The sequence below is a fragment of the Hyla sarda genome, chromosome 1 (genome assembly GCF_029499605.1).
Source record: "Hyla sarda isolate aHylSar1 chromosome 1, aHylSar1.hap1, whole genome shotgun sequence".
Lineage (NCBI taxonomy): Eukaryota > Metazoa > Chordata > Amphibia > Anura > Hylidae > Hyla > Hyla sarda.
In genome coordinates this window covers 149,707,367-149,728,154 of record NC_079189.1, presented here as the reverse complement: position 1 = coordinate 149,728,154, position 20,788 = coordinate 149,707,367, and the positions used below count along the sequence as shown (strand labels likewise).

The 20,788-nt window shown below is 39.4% G+C and overlaps 1 long non-coding RNA gene across 1 annotated transcript; it reads left to right on the top strand.

Moving 5' to 3' along the window:
• Positions 1-5,427: 5,427 nt before the first annotated feature.
• LOC130302704 (uncharacterized) lies at positions 5,428-7,878 on the top strand. Its single transcript, XR_008852876.1, has 7 exons — positions 5,428-5,560; positions 5,878-5,995; positions 6,100-6,262; positions 6,450-6,573; positions 6,767-6,921; positions 7,307-7,452; positions 7,745-7,878. It is a non-coding gene; the product is annotated as an uncharacterized LOC130302704 (long non-coding RNA).
• Positions 7,879-20,788: the final 12,910 nt, after the last annotated feature.

Sequence of the window (20,788 nt, the reverse complement as noted above, 5' to 3'; positions counted from 1 at the left end):
GTGGGCCCACTATCTTTGAGCAGAAACTGTTCAGCGAATGTCTCGCTACTTAATGCAACATAGGTACGGAGTTTCTGTATAGATGTATAGAAGAATACATGGTGGCACTCTGAATTAGGGTTACATGAGAATTGTGCAACAGCTGTTCATGTGGTTGGAATGTGCACAGTTGTGGCTCATGTAATTATCAGTTTAGTTTGGCCGTACATGGTCAATGTCTGGTAACGTAACTGAGCCGCACTATGTGTACTTAACCCAATGACAGCGTGCACTAAATATGTGACTCTGGACCAGATGCGGTAGTAAGAGGTATCCAATATTGGAAATGTTATCTACCTACAACATGTGTACTTGATTATCAGTATGCAATACATATAATTGATAATATGAGGCCAAATATGGAAAAAATTCATATACTTTATTGAAAGAACAATAAAAACTTATGTTAAAAAATTACATAACAATAATGAATCGGTGGTCATGCAACACACACTGCAAAAGAATGATGAGAATGTCCCGTACGACTAAACAGAATGTACAAAATACAAAAGGTCTCATTCAAAATGGTGGCGTACCATATGGAATATGTCAATATGCAAATACATAACATGTATAAGAAATGAGACTATGAGAAACAAGAATCGAATACAAAGAAAGGAAGGGCAGGGTAAACAAAGAATGGAAAAAGCAAACAAATTCTGGTCATGCACCCTATCCTGGGACAGCTCACCTACCCCGAACGCGTTTTCGCTTGCCGCTTCGTCAGGGGGCGTGTCTCAGGTCAGAGGAAGTGATGTATAAATAGATAGAGGGAGCCAATCCGTAGCGCCATAACAAAAAAGGAGGCCAGGATACAGGTGAAAATTATTAGTGTCACAGTCCTGCGTTCTACTATATATCCTATGCGATACCTTATTGGTTGGTCATACTCCGTCAGTGCCGCGCGCATAGTATGAGTCCTGGTCAATAAGATCCGGAAATGGGGAAGAGGATCACAACGAGGTCTGGAGGTATCACGTGACACAAAGTCACGTGATCCCCCAGCGCCGGATCAAAAAGAGATAGAAAGGAATGCTGCATCAGAACGAGGTCTGGAGATGTCACATGACATCAGGGAATCAGAATAGGACCAGGGGATCAGATCGAAACTGAGCTTGGTCACATGATCGCAAGTAATGCGATGCGATCAAGTCCCGCCCCTTAGTGATCGATATAAACATAAGAATAAAAAAGCCCATGACAACACTCGGGCAGCACAATCCGGCACAAAATTACATATAGGACAGACATACAAAACATACAACATAAAACACCACAGTGATAAACCGTGCAAACAGGAAACTTACCCTCCACCACAAAAAAGTGAAAGCGTGATTGAAAACTGTGGAAAAAAGTGAAAAAGAAGAATAATACATGGTGGTAATAAATCCGTAATATACAATTCATAATAAATATTATTATATATGGACATAGTGACAAAAATTAATAATAAAAAACTAAAATCAACGTGAATATCAGTGGAGATTTATGACAAAATGTGAGTGAAATATATAAAAAGTGTATGTTAATGGTGATAATAGTATTTGATCAATGTGATCAAAAAAGTGTAGAAAAAGTGTATAAAATAAGAGTGATAGAACGTAACTATACTAGTAAAAACAAATCATTAAACACTATTATTAAAAAATATATAATTAGATACATAATATTATAAAAATGACCATGAACAGTTAAATATTTTAAAGTGCATATGTGTTGATTATACAATTAAAAAAGTGCAAGTATGACCCCAGGCGACAGGGTAGAACTGTCCCCAGATAAGGTGCATGAACAATGACCTAATCCATTAAAGTACAACTTTAAATTGGCATGTAGACGCGGAATAGCTCCCAAACCTAAAAAGACAAAGAAAAAAAGGGGAAAGAAGAAAGAAAAAAGAGAGAAAGAAAAATATGATTAAAATCAATTAAAAGAACCAATGATAAAATCAACTAACCAAAAAGAGACACCTAACCAAGAACTAACACGAAATCCAAACTATAAAAATGGTGCAAAGCTAACATAATCGTTAAGGCCGTGGGGGTAGATGGTTTTGAGGCGGTGAATCCATCTCATTTCTAGTTGGGCTAATTTGATCTTCCAATTGCCTCCTCTACTCCCAATAAAAATGTGATCAATGCCCCTTACCATCAGACCTCGAGGGTCACAATTGTGGTGGAGCTTGAAATGTCGTGGAACTGTTGTGAGCCTTCGTAGATCCGATTCTTCGTTTGCCGCCAATATACTCAAGACGTGTTCCCTTGTTCTTTTCTTCAACTCTCTCGTCGTCATCCCTATATAGATAGAACCACAGGGGCAGGTAGCATGATAGATCACACCGATCGTATTACATGAGATGTGATGGGTAATTTTAAAACTCCTAGTTCCATCTGAATTCCGAAACTCTGTATCTCTACAAATGTTGGGGCATGCCACACAGTTGCCACATGGATAACACCCCCACTTTTGTTTCTTAGCAGTAAGTGGTGAGGGCGTCTTCTGCCTATAATGACTAGTCACCAAAATATCCTTCAAATTCGGGGACCTACGAAAAGTAAGGGATGGATTCTCAGAAATATATAATTGTAAAACCGGATCCAATGTAAGGATTTGCCAATACTTGGCCAAAATGTCCCGTACTTGTGGTATCTGGCTATGATAGGTTGTGATGAGCCTCACCTGGTTATCACCATCTTTCTTAGGTTTTGATTGCAGAAGACTCTCGCGTTTAGTATGTTTGGCCCTTAAATATGCCCTCAAGATCCAATTTTCCTGGTACCCCCGTTCTCGGAATCCAATTTCCTGGTACCCCCGTTCCCCGTTTTCTTTCTTCTTTCCCCTTTTTTTCTTTGTCTTTTTAGGTTTGGGAGCTATTCCGCGTCTACATGCCAATTTAAAGTTGTACTTTAATGGATTAGGTCATTGTTCATGCACCTTATCTGGGGACAGTTCTACCCTGTCGCCTGGGGTCATACTTGCACTTTTTTAATTGTATAATCAACACATATGCACTTTAAAATATTTAACTGTTCATGGTCATTTTTATAATATTATGTATCTAATTATATATTTTTTAATAATAGTGTTTAATGATTTGTTTTTACTAGTATAGTTACGTTCTATCACTCTTATTTTATACACTTTTTCTACACTTTTTTTGATCACATTGATCAAATACTATTATCACCATTAACATACACTTTTTATATATTTCACTCACATTTTGTCATAAATCTCCACTGATATTCACGTTGATTTTAGTTTTTTATTATTAATTTTTGTCACTATGTCCATATATAATAATATTTATTATGAATTGTATATTACGGATTTATTACCACCATGTATTATTCTTCTTTTTCACTTTTTTCCACAGTTTTCAATCACGCTTTCACTTTTTTGTGGTGGAGGGTAAGTTTCCTGTTTGCACGGTTTATCACTGTGGTGTTTTATGTTGTATGTTTTGTATGTCTGTCCTATATGTAATTTTGTGCCGGCTTGTGCTGCCCGAGTGTTGTCATGGGCTTTTTTATTCTTATGTTTATATCGATCACTAAGGGGCGGGACTTGATCGCATCGCATTACTTGCGATCATGTGACCAAGCTCAGTCTCGATCTGATCCCCTGGTCCTATTCTGATTCCCTGATGTCATGTGACATCTCCAGACCTCGTTCTGATGCAGCATTCCTTTCTATCTCTTTTTGATCCGGCGCTGGGGGATCACGTGACTTAGTGTCACGTGATACCTCCAGACCTCGTTGTGATCCTCTTCCCCATTTCCGGATCTTATTGACCAGGACTCATACTATGCGCGCGGCACTGACGGAGTATGACCAACCAATAAGGTATCGCATAGGATATATAGTAGAACGCAGGACTGTGACACTAATAATTTTCACCTGTATCCTGGCCTCCTTTTTTGTTATGGCGCTACGGATTGGCTCCCTCTATCTATTTATACATCACTTCCTCTGACCTGAGACACGCCCCCTGACGAAGCGGCAAGCGAAAACGCGTTCGGGGTAGGTGAGCTGTCCCAGGATAGGGTGCATGACCAGAATTTGTTTGCTTTTTCCATTCTTTGTTTACCCTGCCCTTCCTTTCTTTGTATTCGATTCTTGTTTCTCATAGTCTCATTTCTTATACATGTTATGTATTTGCATATTGACATATTCCATATGGTACGCCACCATTTTGAATGAGACCTTTTGTATTTTGTACATTCTGTTTAGTCGTACGGGACATTCTCATCATTCTTTTGCAGTGTGTGTTGCATGACCACCGATTCATTATTGTTATGTAATTTTTTAACATAAGTTTTTATTGTTCTTTCAATAAAGTATATGAATTTTTTCCATATTTGGCCTCATTGTTTTTGGTGAGAGTATGTTATAGTGGCCCATGGTACTATTACTCAGTTAGTTTGGCTAACATATGTTTCCTGTGTATTGCAGAGTATTTTTGTTCCATTCTCCACAATGGATTTTATGAGTCGGGAATCCACCTGGCAGTCCCAGGCGGAGAATTTATTCGGTGTGTCTACTGCACCCACTGGCAATTCTGACCAAGAAACTACACGAAATCTAAAGAAATCTATTAAGGCTTTATTACATCGAAAAACTAAGATCTGGTGGAACCGGGCCTCATTACAACAGTATTTGGTGAACGGACTTGTTCCTCGAGGTCTAAGGATACATACTTTTCCCTCTTATGGTCTTGAGGACACACTGTTCACCCAACAATGGGAGGAAACTTGTCATAAGAGTTCAACTACATTTATTCAATTGATCCTCGAATTGAACACGCGGAGTTTGGACATCATTAGAGGTGAGATAGAGACTCAATTGAAACAACTTACCGATTTGTTAAACCCTCAGGATAGCGAAAATTTCCAGAAGGAAATGAACGAGAGTTTGATAACATGGGAGAAACAAATACAGGAGGTTAAATCCAAAAAATTTCAGAGGGATGTTAACGATTACCAAAGCCAGCGTGTTTACAGATGGAAATTTACTAAACGTACAGATACCATCCAGGGTGGAAGATTCAGAAGCACCTCTGTTTCCTCAAGGGCATCATCGGAGGCAGCATCTGATAATTCATCGGTGAGATCGGGTCCCTCTGTATCTAGACCTCGATTCCAGAAATGGAATCATGAACCATACCAAGGGCCTGCGACCAGGAGACGCATGAATAGATCTCATCAGCAGGATAATCAACATCATGCTCTTAAGGTAATTAATTTATCTAATGTCATTCTCACTGATACACAGACCAATGTACTTAGTCGTGGCCTTTCATTCTCACCTACTTCCAGCGCTGACCAGTTCGAGATCATTAAGGACATACATTTATTTGCAAGAAAATTGAACTATAAGAAGATTTTCCATCACCAAACCGACGCATCTTTCTGTACGACTAGAGACGAGATGATGGCATTACAGGCACTTGAGGAACTAACGGAGGAAGTGGCTCCAACTATTAAGGATTGGTTTCCTAAGTCACTTCTCCCGAAATCACGTAAGTTCCCCCCCATCTCTACATCACCCAATGTGGATTTGTTCGTGCAATTGGTTTCAAGAGATTTGGAGACATTATCCCCTAAAGGGGGCTTTAATAACTGCCCTAGAGCTGAACGGCTAGCTATTGAACAATTGAGAAATATTAAAGATGTTGTTATCAAGCCCTCCGATAAGGGGGGCAATATTGTCATCTGGCCATCCGCATTATATGAAAAGGAGGCTTATAGACAACTGAGAGACACTAGCTGTTACCAACGTCTAACCTTCAACCCTCTGACTAAATTTAAAGGTGAACTATTATCTTTACTTTCCCAGGCGGTCTCTGACGGCATCATCTCAACAAAAGAAAAGAATTGTTTACTCATTGAGAATCCCACTATTTCAACATTTTACTTACTTCCTAAAGTTCACAAACAAGCCTCTACACCACCAGGTAGGCCCATTGTCTCGGGCTGTAATAGCCTGTGCGAACCCATCTGTAAACTACTGGATTACAATCTAAAAAATATTTTTGAGACCTTACCTTCTTTTTTGAAGGACACAACAGATGCTCTTCGCAGGATGGAATTATTACATCTGGATTCTGATATGTGGATCGTTACCTGTGACGTGGAATCCCTGTATACATCTATACATCACGAGGATGGCCTCAGAGCTACACAGGCGTTCCTGCTCATGTCCGGAATGGATGAAAATCAAGGTGAGTTTCTATTGAAGTTACTAAGATTTGCCCTGACCCACAACTTCTTCTTATTTAAAGAGAAGTTCTACCTACAAATGCGTGGCACCGCTATGGGTGCGGCCTGTGCGCCCGCCTATGCCAACTTGTTTCTCGGAGCATGGGAAAGGAGCATATTTCTTACCGATCCACCCCCTTTTATCCATAGGGTCGAAGCATGGGCCAGATATATTGATGACGTGATCTTCATCTGGAAAGGAACCGAGGACGAATTGAGAACATTCATGAGCCACCTTAACTCAAATGACTTAAACATCAAGTTGACATACAAGGTAGGTCGCCACAAGATGGACTTCTTGGATGTCTCGTTTTCAGTTGATGAGGACGGATTGGTTCAGTCGGACCTTTTTAGGAAACCAACTGCTACCAATTCTCTCCTTCACGCAGAATCATCGCACCCTCATAGTCTCATCAGAGGGATCCCTATGGGACAATTTTTGAGACTAAGGAGAATCTGTTCAACAGATGAGGGATTCGAAGCAAGGGCATGTGAACTCTGGGAGCGATTCCGAGAACGGGGGTACCAGGAAAATTGGATCTTGAGGGCATATTTAAGGGCCAAACATACTAAACGCGAGAGTCTTCTGCAATCAAAACCTAAGAAAGATGGTGATAACCAGGTGAGGCTCATCACAACCTATCATAGCCAGATACCACAAGTACGGGACATTTTGGCCAAGTATTGGCAAATCCTTACATTGGATCCGGTTTTACAATTATATATTTCTGAGAATCCATCCCTTACTTTTTGTAGGTCCCCGAATTTGAAGGATATTTTGGTGACTAGTCATTATAGGCAGAAGACGCCCTCACCATTTACTGCTAAGAAACAAAAGTGGGGGTGTTATCCATGTGGCAACTGTGTGGCATGCCCCAACATTTGTAGAGATACAGAGTTTCGGAATTCAGATGGAACTAGGAGTTTTAAAATTACCCATCACATCTCATGTAATACGATCGGTGTGATCTATCATGCTACCTGCCCCTGTGGTTCTATCTATATAGGGATGACGACGAGAGAGTTGAAGAAAAGAACAAGGGAACACGTCTTGAGTATATTGGCGGCAAACGAAGAATCGGATCTACGAAGGCTCACAACAGTTCCACGACATTTCAAGCTCCACCACAATTGTGACCCTCGAGGTCTGATGGTAAGGGGCATTGATCACATTTTTATTGGGAGTAGAGGAGGCAATTGGAAGATCAAATTAGCCCAACTAGAAATGAGATGGATTCACCGCCTCAAAACCATCTACCCCCACGGCCTTAACGATTATGTTAGCTTTGCACCATTTTTATAGTTTGGATTTCGTGTTAGTTCTTGGTTAGGTGTCTCTTTTTGGTTAGTTGATTTTATCATTGGTTCTTTTAATTGATTTTAATCATATTTTTCTTTCTCTCTTTTTTCTTTCTTCTTTCCCCTTTTTTTCTTTGTCTTTTTAGGTTTGGGAGCTATTCCGCGTCTACATGCCAATTTAAAGTTGTACTTTAATGGATTAGGTCATTGTTCATGCACCTTATCTGGGGACAGTTCTACCCTGTCGCCTGGGGTCATACTTGCACTTTTTTAATTGTATAATCAACACATATGCACTTTAAAATATTTAACTGTTCATGGTCATTTTTATAATATTATGTATCTAATTATATATTTTTTAATAATAGTGTTTAATGATTTGTTTTTACTAGTATAGTTACGTTCTATCACTCTTATTTTATACACTTTTTCTACACTTTTTTTGATCACATTGATCAAATACTATTATCACCATTAACATACACTTTTTATATATTTCACTCACATTTTGTCATAAATCTCCACTGATATTCACGTTGATTTTAGTTTTTTATTATTAATTTTTGTCACTATGTCCATATATAATAATATTTATTATGAATTGTATATTACGGATTTATTACCACCATGTATTATTCTTCTTTTTCACTTTTTTCCACAGTTTTCAATCACGCTTTCACTTTTTTGTGGTGGAGGGTAAGTTTCCTGTTTGCACGGTTTATCACTGTGGTGTTTTATGTTGTATGTTTTGTATGTCTGTCCTATATGTAATTTTGTGCCGGCTTGTGCTGCCCGAGTGTTGTCATGGGCTTTTTTATTCTTATGTTTATATCGATCACTAAGGGGCGGGACTTGATCGCATCGCATTACTTGCGATCATGTGACCAAGCTCAGTCTCGATCTGATCCCCTGGTCCTATTCTGATTCCCTGATGTCATGTGACATCTCCAGACCTCGTTCTGATGCAGCATTCCTTTCTATCTCTTTTTGATCCGGCGCTGGGGGATCACGTGACTTAGTGTCACGTGATACCTCCAGACCTCGTTGTGATCCTCTTCCCCATTTCCGGATCTTATTGACCAGGACTCATACTATGCGCGCGGCACTGACGGAGTATGACCAACCAATAAGGTATCGCATAGGATATATAGTAGAACGCAGGACTGTGACACTAATAATTTTCACCTGTATCCTGGCCTCCTTTTTTGTTATGGCGCTACGGATTGGCTCCCTCTATCTATTTATACATCACTTCCTCTGACCTGAGACACGCCCCCTGACGAAGCGGCAAGCGAAAACGCGTTCGGGGTAGGTGAGCTGTCCCAGGATAGGGTGCATGACCAGAATTTGTTTGCTTTTTCCATTCTTTGTTTACCCTGCCCTTCCTTTCTTTGTATTCGATTCTTGTTTCTCATAGTCTCATTTCTTATACATGTTATGTATTTGCATATTGACATATTCCATATGGTACGCCACCATTTTGAATGAGACCTTTTGTATTTTGTACATTCTGTTTAGTCGTACGGGACATTCTCATCATTCTTTTGCAGTGTGTGTTGCATGACCACCGATTCATTATTGTTATGTAATTTTTTAACATAAGTTTTTATTGTTCTTTCAATAAAGTATATGAATTTTTTCCATATTTGGCCTCATTGTTTTTGGTGAGAGTATGTTATAGTGGCCCATGGTACTATTACTCAGTTAGTTTGGCTAACATAATTGATAATATGTGGTAGACATTGGTGAGGAGTTATCATGCATGGGTGACACTGTCATGTATACATGCTGATGAGCCCTCATCTGTGCACTTTGTTATATGTCCCACATGTGGTACAGCCTAGGAGGGATATCGGTTCAAATGGGCATTTGTTCTAATTTTTGTGAATTCTGGTTGCGGCTTTTTTCTAGTATTTAAAATTTTACCTGGTATAAATAAAGTTCATTTTCAGTGCCATGGATAGATAAGTAGATAGAGTTATAGAGATATAACACTCATGACCTTTAAAATGTATTTTTGTTTTGTAATTTGACTGTGATTTCTGGACCCATGTATGGCTAGCCTTAATTTGGGGTTACACAATATGATTTTTCATATGATATGTTTAGTGACAATCCTATCTAGAAGTAAGGGATGCTTTCAAATAACCTGTACCATTGTTTTGAACTTGCTTCCATCTCAACTGAAATTATTCTGACATAAAATATTTATCTCCTATGACAAGCAAAATTGTGGAGATGACTGCACGTTAACAGTCCTTATCTGTTGTCAGCATACAAATGACTAGCATCTCAATGTCAAATGGTGTTTAGTGTTATAAAGGAATCATTTGCATCCTACTGAAAGACAGTGCCTGTAAACACAATGGTTCCCAATCATCATATTAATCAGATAGCAGGCTGGAGGTTCACAAAACCATAGCATCCAAACCCAGACTAACATTCGTCCTCCAGCCAGAACAACTTCAAAATCAGGACTGTTTTTCCAAGTTGTTTACATAGAGAAATGTTTGCTTGGATTGAAGCAATTTAAATGTCGTCTGTAAAATTAAACCCTATGATTTACCATGATGCAGTCTCCCTTCACAACCCAATGTAGTAATACTGGCGACAAGCATGGTAATGCTGGCAGACAATGGCAGATTTCAGCTCTGGGACCTGCAGAATTGTGAATGCAGCTCTAGGCTATAATACAGATTGTAACGCCAAATGATGTAATGTATTTGCAAGGTTACTTTATATATTAATTAACGTATGTTCCAAGGTGAACAACTTTTACATTTATTAGACATATATTAAGTGTAAGGTATATTTTTATAGTCTGCCTTACAACAAATTCTGCTTTGGCATTTTGTCAATTTTTTCCACAACAAACCCTGTTTCTAAATACAACTGATGGAAGATTTATAGAATGGATGTTTATAGAAGTCCTGTTAATTTAAAATTTTAATATGTCGCTGGAAAGCCGGCCTGAATTTGTATTTTTGTTGGTTACTCATGTGTGTTATGACCATTCTGAGAATCTCCTGGAGTCTCCAGGAGCATGTATCATTTGGTAAAACAACAGTGCACATTTAGTTTCTACACTTTTTAATGTAAAAGTGAATACTCCATCATGTGCTGTCCAATGTGATATCTTGTTCAGATGTGTTACACGAATACATACTCCAATGGCCCTCTATAGGTGTTTCTCCCTTTTGATACATATTTTCATCTCTTAATGACTGACTGCTTATTATATGTACTCCAGTGGAAAACTTTTTTTTTTTTTTTAAATCAACTGGTGTCACAAAGTTAAACAGATTTGTAAATTAGCTTACATGTGTGTAGGTAGCTACAACCTGACAATAGGGACAATAGTATTGTTGCCAGACGAGTACTAATGTGAAAAGATTGTGGATCCCATACAACTTGCAAACAATGTAGTGGGGGTACACTCAAGTCTTGGCTTGATTAAAGCCAATGTATAGGTGTATAAAAATATATATGATTATATAAATACATATATATTCACAAATATATATATATATATATATATATATATAGAGAGAGAGAGAGAGAGAGAGAGAGAGAGATTCGGAGTTGAGCAGCACCTCAGTATACCCCTAGTGGTTAGGTGCAAAGCAGTAGAAACAGCCCAGGTCCAAGGCCCACAGTTATCCACACAAAAGCACACTGGAGTAAATTTTCAAGGGGTTTATTCCATTCCAAAAGCTACTTTTCAGCCACCCATGTGGCCTTTTTCAAGCACAAGTGAATAGTGACCAGTGGTGGTATAAATATGGTGTCCAATACAATCATAATGCTAATCAATTACAGATAAAATGTTCAGTAATACATACATAAATGTTACAAAATGCGTGTATACAGTGTAAAACAAGTATTGTTTTTCATATGGCCAATATGGCAAAAGTGCCGTGTACATGAAGATATACAAAAGTGTAAAAACATTAATCACATAATTAAAAAAACATGTGCAAAATAATTGCTTCTAATTGCAGGGCGGAAGTATGCACACGTTATACCCTTTCTGGACATCTCCGTTATGGATGGGTGAGTGACGGCGGTTCTGCTCTCTGCTGACATCTCTGTCCATTTTAAGAACTGTCCAGAGTAGGAGAAAATCCCCATAGCAAACATATGCTGCTCTGGACAGTTCCTAAAATGGACGGAGATGTCAGCAGAGAGCACTGTGCTCCAAAAAGAAAAGAATTTCCTCTGTAGTATTCAGCAGGAAGGATTAAGATTTTTTTAATAGACGTAACTTACAAATCTGTTTAACTTTCTGGCACCAGTTGATTAAAAAAAAAAAAAAAGTTTTCCACTGAAGTACCCCTTTAATCCCTTTCTATAACCATCATAGAGGGTCCCGTGGCACTGATCATGGTGCTGCGCGCTTTAAACCATTTAGACGTGGCATTCAAAGTTGATCGCAGCATCTAAAATTAAAGTTAACTGCTCCCGGCTAGCTCAGCGGGCTGTTCGGGACCGCTGCAGCGAAATCGCGGCATCCCGAACAGCTGGCAAACACAAGGAGGGTCCTTACCTTCCTCCTGTGTCGCCGATTGCCGAATGACTGCTCAGTGCCTGGGATCAAGGCAGGAGCAGTCAAGCGGCAGAATCATCGATCAATGTTGTCCTAGAGGGGGCTATAACACTGCAAAAGAAAAAAAAAAGTTAATAAAGATCATAAACATATGTGGTATCGCCACATGCGGAAATGTCCGAATTATAAAAATATATCGTTAATTAAACCTCACGGTCAATGGCGTACGTGCAAAAAAAATTACAAATTCCAAAATAGCGTATTTTTGGTCACTTTTTATATAATAAAAAATGAATTAAAAGCGATCAAAAAGTCCAATCAATACAATAATTGGACCACTAAAAACTTCACATCACCTTGCAAACAATGAGCCCTCATAACGCTCTGTACACGGAAAAATAAAAAAGTTATAGGGGTCAGAAGATGACAATTTATAACGTATACATTTTCGTGCATGTAGTTATGATTTTTTTCAGAAGAACGACAAAATCAAACCTATATAAGTAGGGTACCATTTTAATTGTATGGATCTACAGAATAAAGAGAAGGTGTCATTTTTACCAAAAAATTACTGCGTAGAAACAGAAGCCCCCAAAAGTTACAAATTGGCGTTTCTTCTTCAATTTTGTCGCACAATGATTTTTTTTCCCTCTTTCACTGTAGATTTTTGGGTAAAATGACTGATGTCATTACAAAGTTGAATTGGTGGCACAAAAAATAAGCCATCATGTGGATTTTTAGGTGCAAAATTTTAAGAATTATGATTTTTTAAAGGTATGGAGGAAAAAACTAAAGTGCAAAAATGGAAAAACCCTCAGTCCTTAATGGGTTAAGGACCAGGCCCATTTTGACCTTAACACCTTCCCGCAAAATAAGATACAGGAGCATGGTCATTAGGGATGACTTCCCGCAACACCATGTACATGCACCTGATGAGAATAAACTGTCACAGCACCACCGGGCGCTGTGACAGTTTATTGAGCTTGGCTGTGAAGCTGGCCAGGGACCAATTGCAGTGGTCCCCGGTCGGTTATCGCTGCTATTGGTCCTTCAGTACAGATTCTCCGGTGGAAAACTTTTAAAATCAACTGGTGCCAGAAAGTTAAACAGATTTGTAAATTACTTCTATAAAAAAAATCTTAATCCTTCCAGTACTTATTAGCTGCTGAATACTACAGAGAAAATTATTTTCTTTTTGGGACACAGAGCTGACATCATGACTACAGTGCTCTCTGCTGACAGCTCTGTCCATTTTAAGAACTGTCCAGAGTAGGAGAAAATCCCCATTGAAAACATATGCTGCTCTGGACAGTTCCTAAAATGGACAGAGATGTCAGCAGAGAACACTGTGGTCATGATGTCAGCAGAGAGCTCTGTGTTCCAAAAAGAAAAGAATTTCCTCTGTAGTATTGAGCAGCTAATAAGTGCTGGAAGGATTAAGATTTTTTTAATAGAAGTAATTTACAGATCTGTTTAACTTTCTGGCACCAGTTGATTAAAAAAAAAAAAAAGTTTTCCACCAGAGTACCCCTTTAACCCCTTAAGGACGCAGCCCATTTGGGCCTTAAGAACGCAGACAATTTTATTTTTACGTTTTCGTTTTTTCCTCCTCGCCTATATTTTCATCCACAGACTAGTATGAGGGCTTGTTTTTTGCACGACCAGTTGTCCGTTGTAATGCCATCCCTCACTTTACCATAAAATGTATGGCGCAACCAAAAAAATACTAATACATTTTTAATACGGAAAAATACTAATACATTTTTTATACTGAAAAATACATTTTTCCGTATAAGCGGCGGTATGAGGGCTCATATTTTGCACCGTGATCTGTACTTTTTATTGATACCATATATTTTTTTGGGAATAAAATGTTATAAAAAAGCAGCTATTTTGGACTTTTTTTTAACTTTCATGCCGTTCACCGTACCGTATCATTAACATTTTATTTTAATAGTTCAGATATTTACGCACGCAGCGATGCCAAATATGTATATAAAATATTTTTTTAACACTTTTTGGGGGGGAAATAGGGAAAATGGGACAATTTACGTTTTTATTGGGGGAGGGGGTTTTTCCCATTTTTTTTACTTTATTTTTTTTACTTTTTTTACTTTCATTTTAACACTTTAATAGTCCCCATAGGGGACTATTTATAGCAATCATTCCATTGCTAATCCTGTTCAGTGCTATGTGTAGGACACAGCACTGATCAGGGTTATCGTTCATCTTCTGCTCTGGTCTGCGGGAAGGCAGATCAGAGCAGAAGACTCCCGGTAGACAGCGGAGGCAGGTGAGGGGACCTCCGGCTGCCGTGCTGGATGATCGGATCAGCGCGGCAGCGCTGCGGGCAATCCGATCATCCATTTAAGTGACCGCTATGCTGCAGATGCCGATCTGTATTGATCACGGCATCTGAGGGGTTAATGGCGGACATCCGTGGGATTGGGCATCGCTCCGATGCCCGCGGTTATGCTTAGGACGTAAATGTACGGCCTGGTGCATTAAGCAAGGACGTACATTTACGTCCTTCATCGTTAAGGGGTTAAGGACCAGGCAAATTTTATTTTAGCATTTTCGTTCTTTCCTCCTTAACTTAAAATCATAACTCTTTTATAATTCCATTCACAGACCCATATGAGGGCTTGATTTTTGCATCATCAATTTTACTTTGTATAAGAGTTCATTTTTTGTGCCGTGATCTGTAGTTTTTATTGTTACCAATTGCTTTTGCTTATATTTTAATTTTTAATCATTTTTTATAAAAATTTTTGGGGGAATAAAATGTGATTTAAAAAGAGCAGCAATTTTGGATTTTTATTTTATTTACGTTTATGCTGTTCACCATACGGTGTAATTAACATTACATTTTGATAGTTCGGACATTAACACACACATCAAAAAAAATGTTGATGCGTGTGTTAATTTTATTTTTTTACTTTTATTTTTTACACTTTTTATGTCCCCATAGAGGACTATTTATAGCAATCAGTTGATTGCTAATACTGTTCAGTGCTATGTGTACGGCATAGCACTGATCAGTGTTATCGGTCATCTTCTGCTCTGGTCTGCTCAATCTCAGACCAGAGCAGGATCGGATCCCTGCCGCACTACCGCAGATGCCGTGATCTGTATTGATCACAGCATCTAAGGGTTAATGGTGGACCTCAGCGCGATCGCTGATGTCTGTCTTTACCGATGGGTCCCAGGCTGCTGATAGCAGGCGGGACCTGCCGTGCATGAAGCGAGCACCGGTCCGCATAAATGTACGTCATGGTGCGTTAAGTGCCATGACACCATGACGTACATTTACATCCATTGTTGTTAAGGGGTTAAAGGGCCTTATTCTATCCTGCTGTGTTTACATAGCAGGCTAGAACATGATTGAATAGGTCTCCCATGCTAGGATCTTACCTGTCAAAATTATGCTCCTGGTAGAATAAAGGGGTTATCCATGAATAGAAAAACAGAGATAACTTATTTTACAAACAGCACCACACATGTCCTAAGGTTGTATGTGGTATTACAACATGGCTCTATTCACTTCAATAAAACTGAGCTGCAATACTACGCATAACCTGAGGACAGGTGTTGTGCTGTTTTTTGAAGAAATTAGCTCTGTTTTTATAATCCCAGAAAACCCCTTTAATCCCTTACATGCTGGGTCAACTTGTGACCACTGAATGTAAGGATGCTTAGTTCACTGTTCAACCATTAGGCCTACTAGTAACATGATCTGATGCCAATGGGTTTCAATGGCAGCCAGGGGCCTTGTGAAGGCCTCCAGGCTTGTCATGGGTGTCTGAGTACCTGGTTGTGCCTGCAGTTGGGGCAGGTACATTGCATGTCAGCGTTAGCATTTCCACTTGGCAGTTTTTCTTCAGTTTTTTTTCTTAAACAACCACTACAGTCTTTGAGCCAAAGCCAGAAATGTATTTAAGAGGAAAGTTAAATATAAAGGAAGGACTTATACTTCTGCTTCCTACTGGATCCACTTCTGGCTTTGGCTCAAAAGCTGCAGTGGCATTTATCTAAAACAAACTGACAAGAGAAACGCAGCCTTATGTTGACAGCCGCAATACAGTGCACTACACAAGTTTTATACCAGAGATCTGCTGACTGCTGTCAAGGTCCTCTTGTGGGACTAGTAAACGGTTGGGGAAAAAACAAACAAACATGCAATTTAAAAAATCCCCCATCCCGTCATATGTATTCCAAATTTGTATCAAGAAAAACTGAATGTTTCCTAAGACCTAATTTTGCGTCATCAGGCGAAAAAGTTTTGGGTCTTGTAATGTTTCTATTTTGCTAAAGTAGTAAAAAACACCAAAAAAACCTATATAAAATGAAGTACCACTGTAGTCATACTGACACAAAGAATAAATATATAATATTATTTTTTCGGTATGGTGAATGGCATACATTTAAAACGTAAAAATGTATGGCAAAATCAAATTTCTTCCATCTTTCCTGCAAAAAAAGAGTTAAAGGGGTTATCCAACATAAGGTGACTTACCGTAAGTAATTAAGTGTCATACAGTAATAGACATGCTTATCAAGGATTCATGCTTGTGTTAGTGGTTATTGTCTGTGCCCTTTGCCCCCAAGTTGCTTGCTTTTTTTTGGGGAACTAGCCACTTTTGGTTTATGCAGACTACAATCCCCAGGGTCCTTTGTTTCAAGGGGGGAGGTGATTTTTTTCCCCCTCCAACACATCGTTCACCCCACCCAGTGCAGCATAGCCACTCTCCCTTTTATCACATGACTTGCAAGACATCACCTTACTCACTAGCTGTGGATCTGCATGACGATGATTGGACCTATATGTGCCCCGGTAACGTCATCAGGGGCCTGGTTTCACACACAACAGCAGCCAAGCCCCCTTTCAGCACCAGACTTGTTATGTCTCGGGTTGAACAGCAAGCTGGAAAGGTTGGAGACAACTCTCATTTTGTAGGCTGCAAAAACGCAAGCTTTCAGGGAAAGAAAGACAAAGACATTTGATACCAGCCACTAAACACAGGTAATTGAAGTATATTAGTAACTAGAGTGTTATTGCTGCCCCTGTCTTATATTCAAATAATCAAAAATCCCAGAAAACTCCATTAATGAAAATTAGCAAATAGGATATATGAACCCCAAATAGTGGAATTAAAAAGTACAAATTAGCCTACAAAAAGTCAAGCCCTCATATGGATATGTTGATAAAAAAATAAAAATAAACCTGGTCCTGTCCCTGTCTAAATCCCCCTCAGCCAGAGTCCCTTCATTCCCATAGGGCTCTCCTGCAGGGCTTACCCCTGGTCTCCTCATATAAATTGTGTATTCTTTAATGTATATACATAGGAAATATATGTGTATAGGACCTTTCCCAGGTCATGTGACTATAATTATGGTTGTACTATTGTTCAAGGACCTTACAGGGTCATGTGATGTACACAGAGTTCACTGGGTTCAGGACTTACAGGTTTGCTGACCAATGAGCTTAGTCCAGCCCCTTATTATATAAAGGGCTGTAGCTACTAAATTCTCTCTCTTAGTTCATGCTCTTCCTGCTGGACTATCAAGCAAGCACAAATATCTCAGCAGAAATCACAATTTATCTAGGCCAAAGCCTAAGAATCCTGCTGCCACTAAACCGTGAGTTACCAAGCTCAAGCTATCAAATCCTGTGTGACTACTACCAGCTAGAATATTATAATTAGTAGCAGAGTGGCCTGCATCAAAGCTCATTGCTTCAAAGTCCCAGCAAAGCCTGTGAGAAAACTGCATTCCGGTTGCCTCTTAAGAGACTGTTATGTACAGAGACTGTTGCATAAAATCTTCAAGTATAGTTCTTCAGTTTATTCATAAAGTCTGCTGTGGACATTCCGTTATTTTGCCTACCGTTTCTGGGACGGTTGGCGGTAGGACCATTAACACTAAGGAAACCTCACCCTGGCATCACGACATTAAAGGGTTAATACCACCAGACCCTGCACTTACATCACCGCAACACCCCAGACACCACAACTCTTCTGGTTCACCACAACTCGCTTAGGCATAAAATGTGTTATCCAGGATTAGAAAAACATTGCTACTTTCTTCCAAAAACAGTGCCACTCTTGTCCTCAGGTTGTGTGTGGTATTATAACTTGACTTTTTTCACTTTAATGGAACTGAGCTGCAATACCACACACAGCCTAAGGACAAGAGTTGTACTGTTTATGGAAGAAAGCCCCCATGTTTTTTCCAAAGTACATAATGGGAAAAGGGGTAAAATCATCAACTCATCCAGCTGATCCTTCTGGTCTCTCGAATACACTCAAGTTTAAAAAAAAGCTTGCATTTAGTGGGCCCAGAGAATAAAGCAGCTCTAACAAAATGGATTGATAAAAGATCTCACAATATTAAAGGAAATCTGTCAGTTCTTTAATAGTCTACAGGCTGCCACCAATATGTGATAGGTGTGGTGCATAGTGTTCTTGCTCTCTGTATGTTTTGTGACTCGCTTTTATTAAAAACATCTTTGTTATGTTTTGACTGTTATGTTAGCCAAGTCCCACTAGATGGCTCTGTAACTGGGAGGTCCTGAAAAGTATAGAAATGTCAGTTATTTTATCTTTGTCATATATTTAAAACTCGTTTTTTTGTTTCAGTCTCCATCTTGTTTTGACCAGTAAAAGACATATACCAATGTTGTCGCATGGTAATACAGTAATTGTCAATTATAATTAATACTTAACAAGTGGCTTTACTGTGATTACTGTGAATAGTACGATTATACAGAGTTCACTTGGATTACACAAAACAACAAGTATTTAATGGCTAACATTAGTCAAAAGAAGGAATTTGATGTTTCCAACCCATCTTTATGGATTTAATCTAAGTTGTTCAGAAACGATCGATGCTGCTGAGTGTCATAGGCCCCCGAGACATATAATATAGCCCGCTCTCTCATGTCCCCTGCTAAACCCAGTGACCTTTTTTTTGAGGAGATCAAGTGTCAAAGTATAATTTTGCTCTTGCCTAATCTAAAACTTTGAGGCATTTCCAATTTAACAAAAGGAATCACCTTCCTGGTAAAAGTATTGCGGCTTACAATGCTGAACTGCGCAAATTGTCAGAAAACTGCAATTTTAACAACAGTTTAGGTCACTATAAAGATACATACTTGAGTGCGATGTGAGAGATGAGGCACTTCAGAGGAAATTACTAGCCAATCAAACGTAACCTTTGCTACAGCTTAAAGGAAATCTGTTACCAGTATCACCCGCAATAACCTGCCAAACAGGCTTGTAGTGCATATGATACTGATCAGATATTTTATGGCGTACCAAACTGTCATGCCATTCCACTGTAATTCCTCTTTTTCGGTATATGCAAATTTGGGCCTTGGGGCATGGGCGGAGCTATGACCCAAGCACTGGGCACTCTGACATCATCTTCGCTGGGCGGGCACTCCGCCTGGCTCTTCTATATTCATAATCCCCCTCCCTGCTTGTGTGGCCGTGTTACTGTACAGCGCATGGGCACACCGGGAAGTGGCGCATGCGCTGTACAGTAACATGACCGCGCAAGCAAGGGGGGGGGGGATTATGAATATAGATGAGCTACGCAGAGTGTCTGCCCAGCAAAGATGACGTCAGAGTGCTAAATTTCGGTGATATACCGAAAAAGTGTAATTACGGTGGAACGGCGTGATGGTTCGGGATGCCGTAAGTATCATTTTGATCAGTATCACCCGCAATACAAGCCTGTATGACAGGTTAGTGCGGTTGATACTGATGAAAGATTTCCTTTAAGAGGAGGCACTGGCTTATGAGGCACATTTTTTTTTTTAATTCAAGCGATGTCTTCTTAGAATATGGACAAGAAACACAAATTGCTTACTATTTATAGGGATGCTCCACCCCTAGACATCTTATCCCCTATCCAAAGGAAAGGGGATAAGATGGCTGATCAAGGGGGTCCCGCAGCTGGGGACCCCCATGTTCTCGGCTGCAGCACTTTAAACATCCAGTGCTCAGAGCGAAATTCCTCCGTGCCATCACGCCCCCTCCCATAGACTTGCATTAATGTTAAAGTTCACACTGCGGAATTCCGCCCGGAAATTCCGCGGGAATTCCGTAGTGTGAACGGGGCCATGTAGGACATCCTGGAAATTTTGACATAAAGGCTCTTGCTAGAAGTTATAAATGGTGCCCTAAAATTGATGAGCATATAGAGCAATGGGTAAAGAAATGTACTCCTTGTCAAAACACACGTCATTCTCCAACAAAAGTCGTGTCATGCTTTTGGGAAGTGACCAGATTGCATAGGGACTTTAGATCCATTTCAAGGACGGACAGTTTTTTCCTATTGTCCATTACCAAGTGGCTAGATGTTGTACCAGTATCCTCTATCACCAAAAGTTTGCAATACATGGATTACTTGATAAAATTTAAGACAATGGGCCACAATTTACATCCACAGAGCTCAAAGTATTTATGGAAAATAATCTTATTCACCATGTTACAACAGCTCCATTTCATCCATCTTCAAATGGATAAGTGAAATGCATTGCTCAGAGGAGGGCACAGGCAGCATGAATAGATGCTGCTGCGACTCCATGCCTAATTACTGTATCTACTTGTACTAAAAGTGTGGCATGGGACAAAACTTC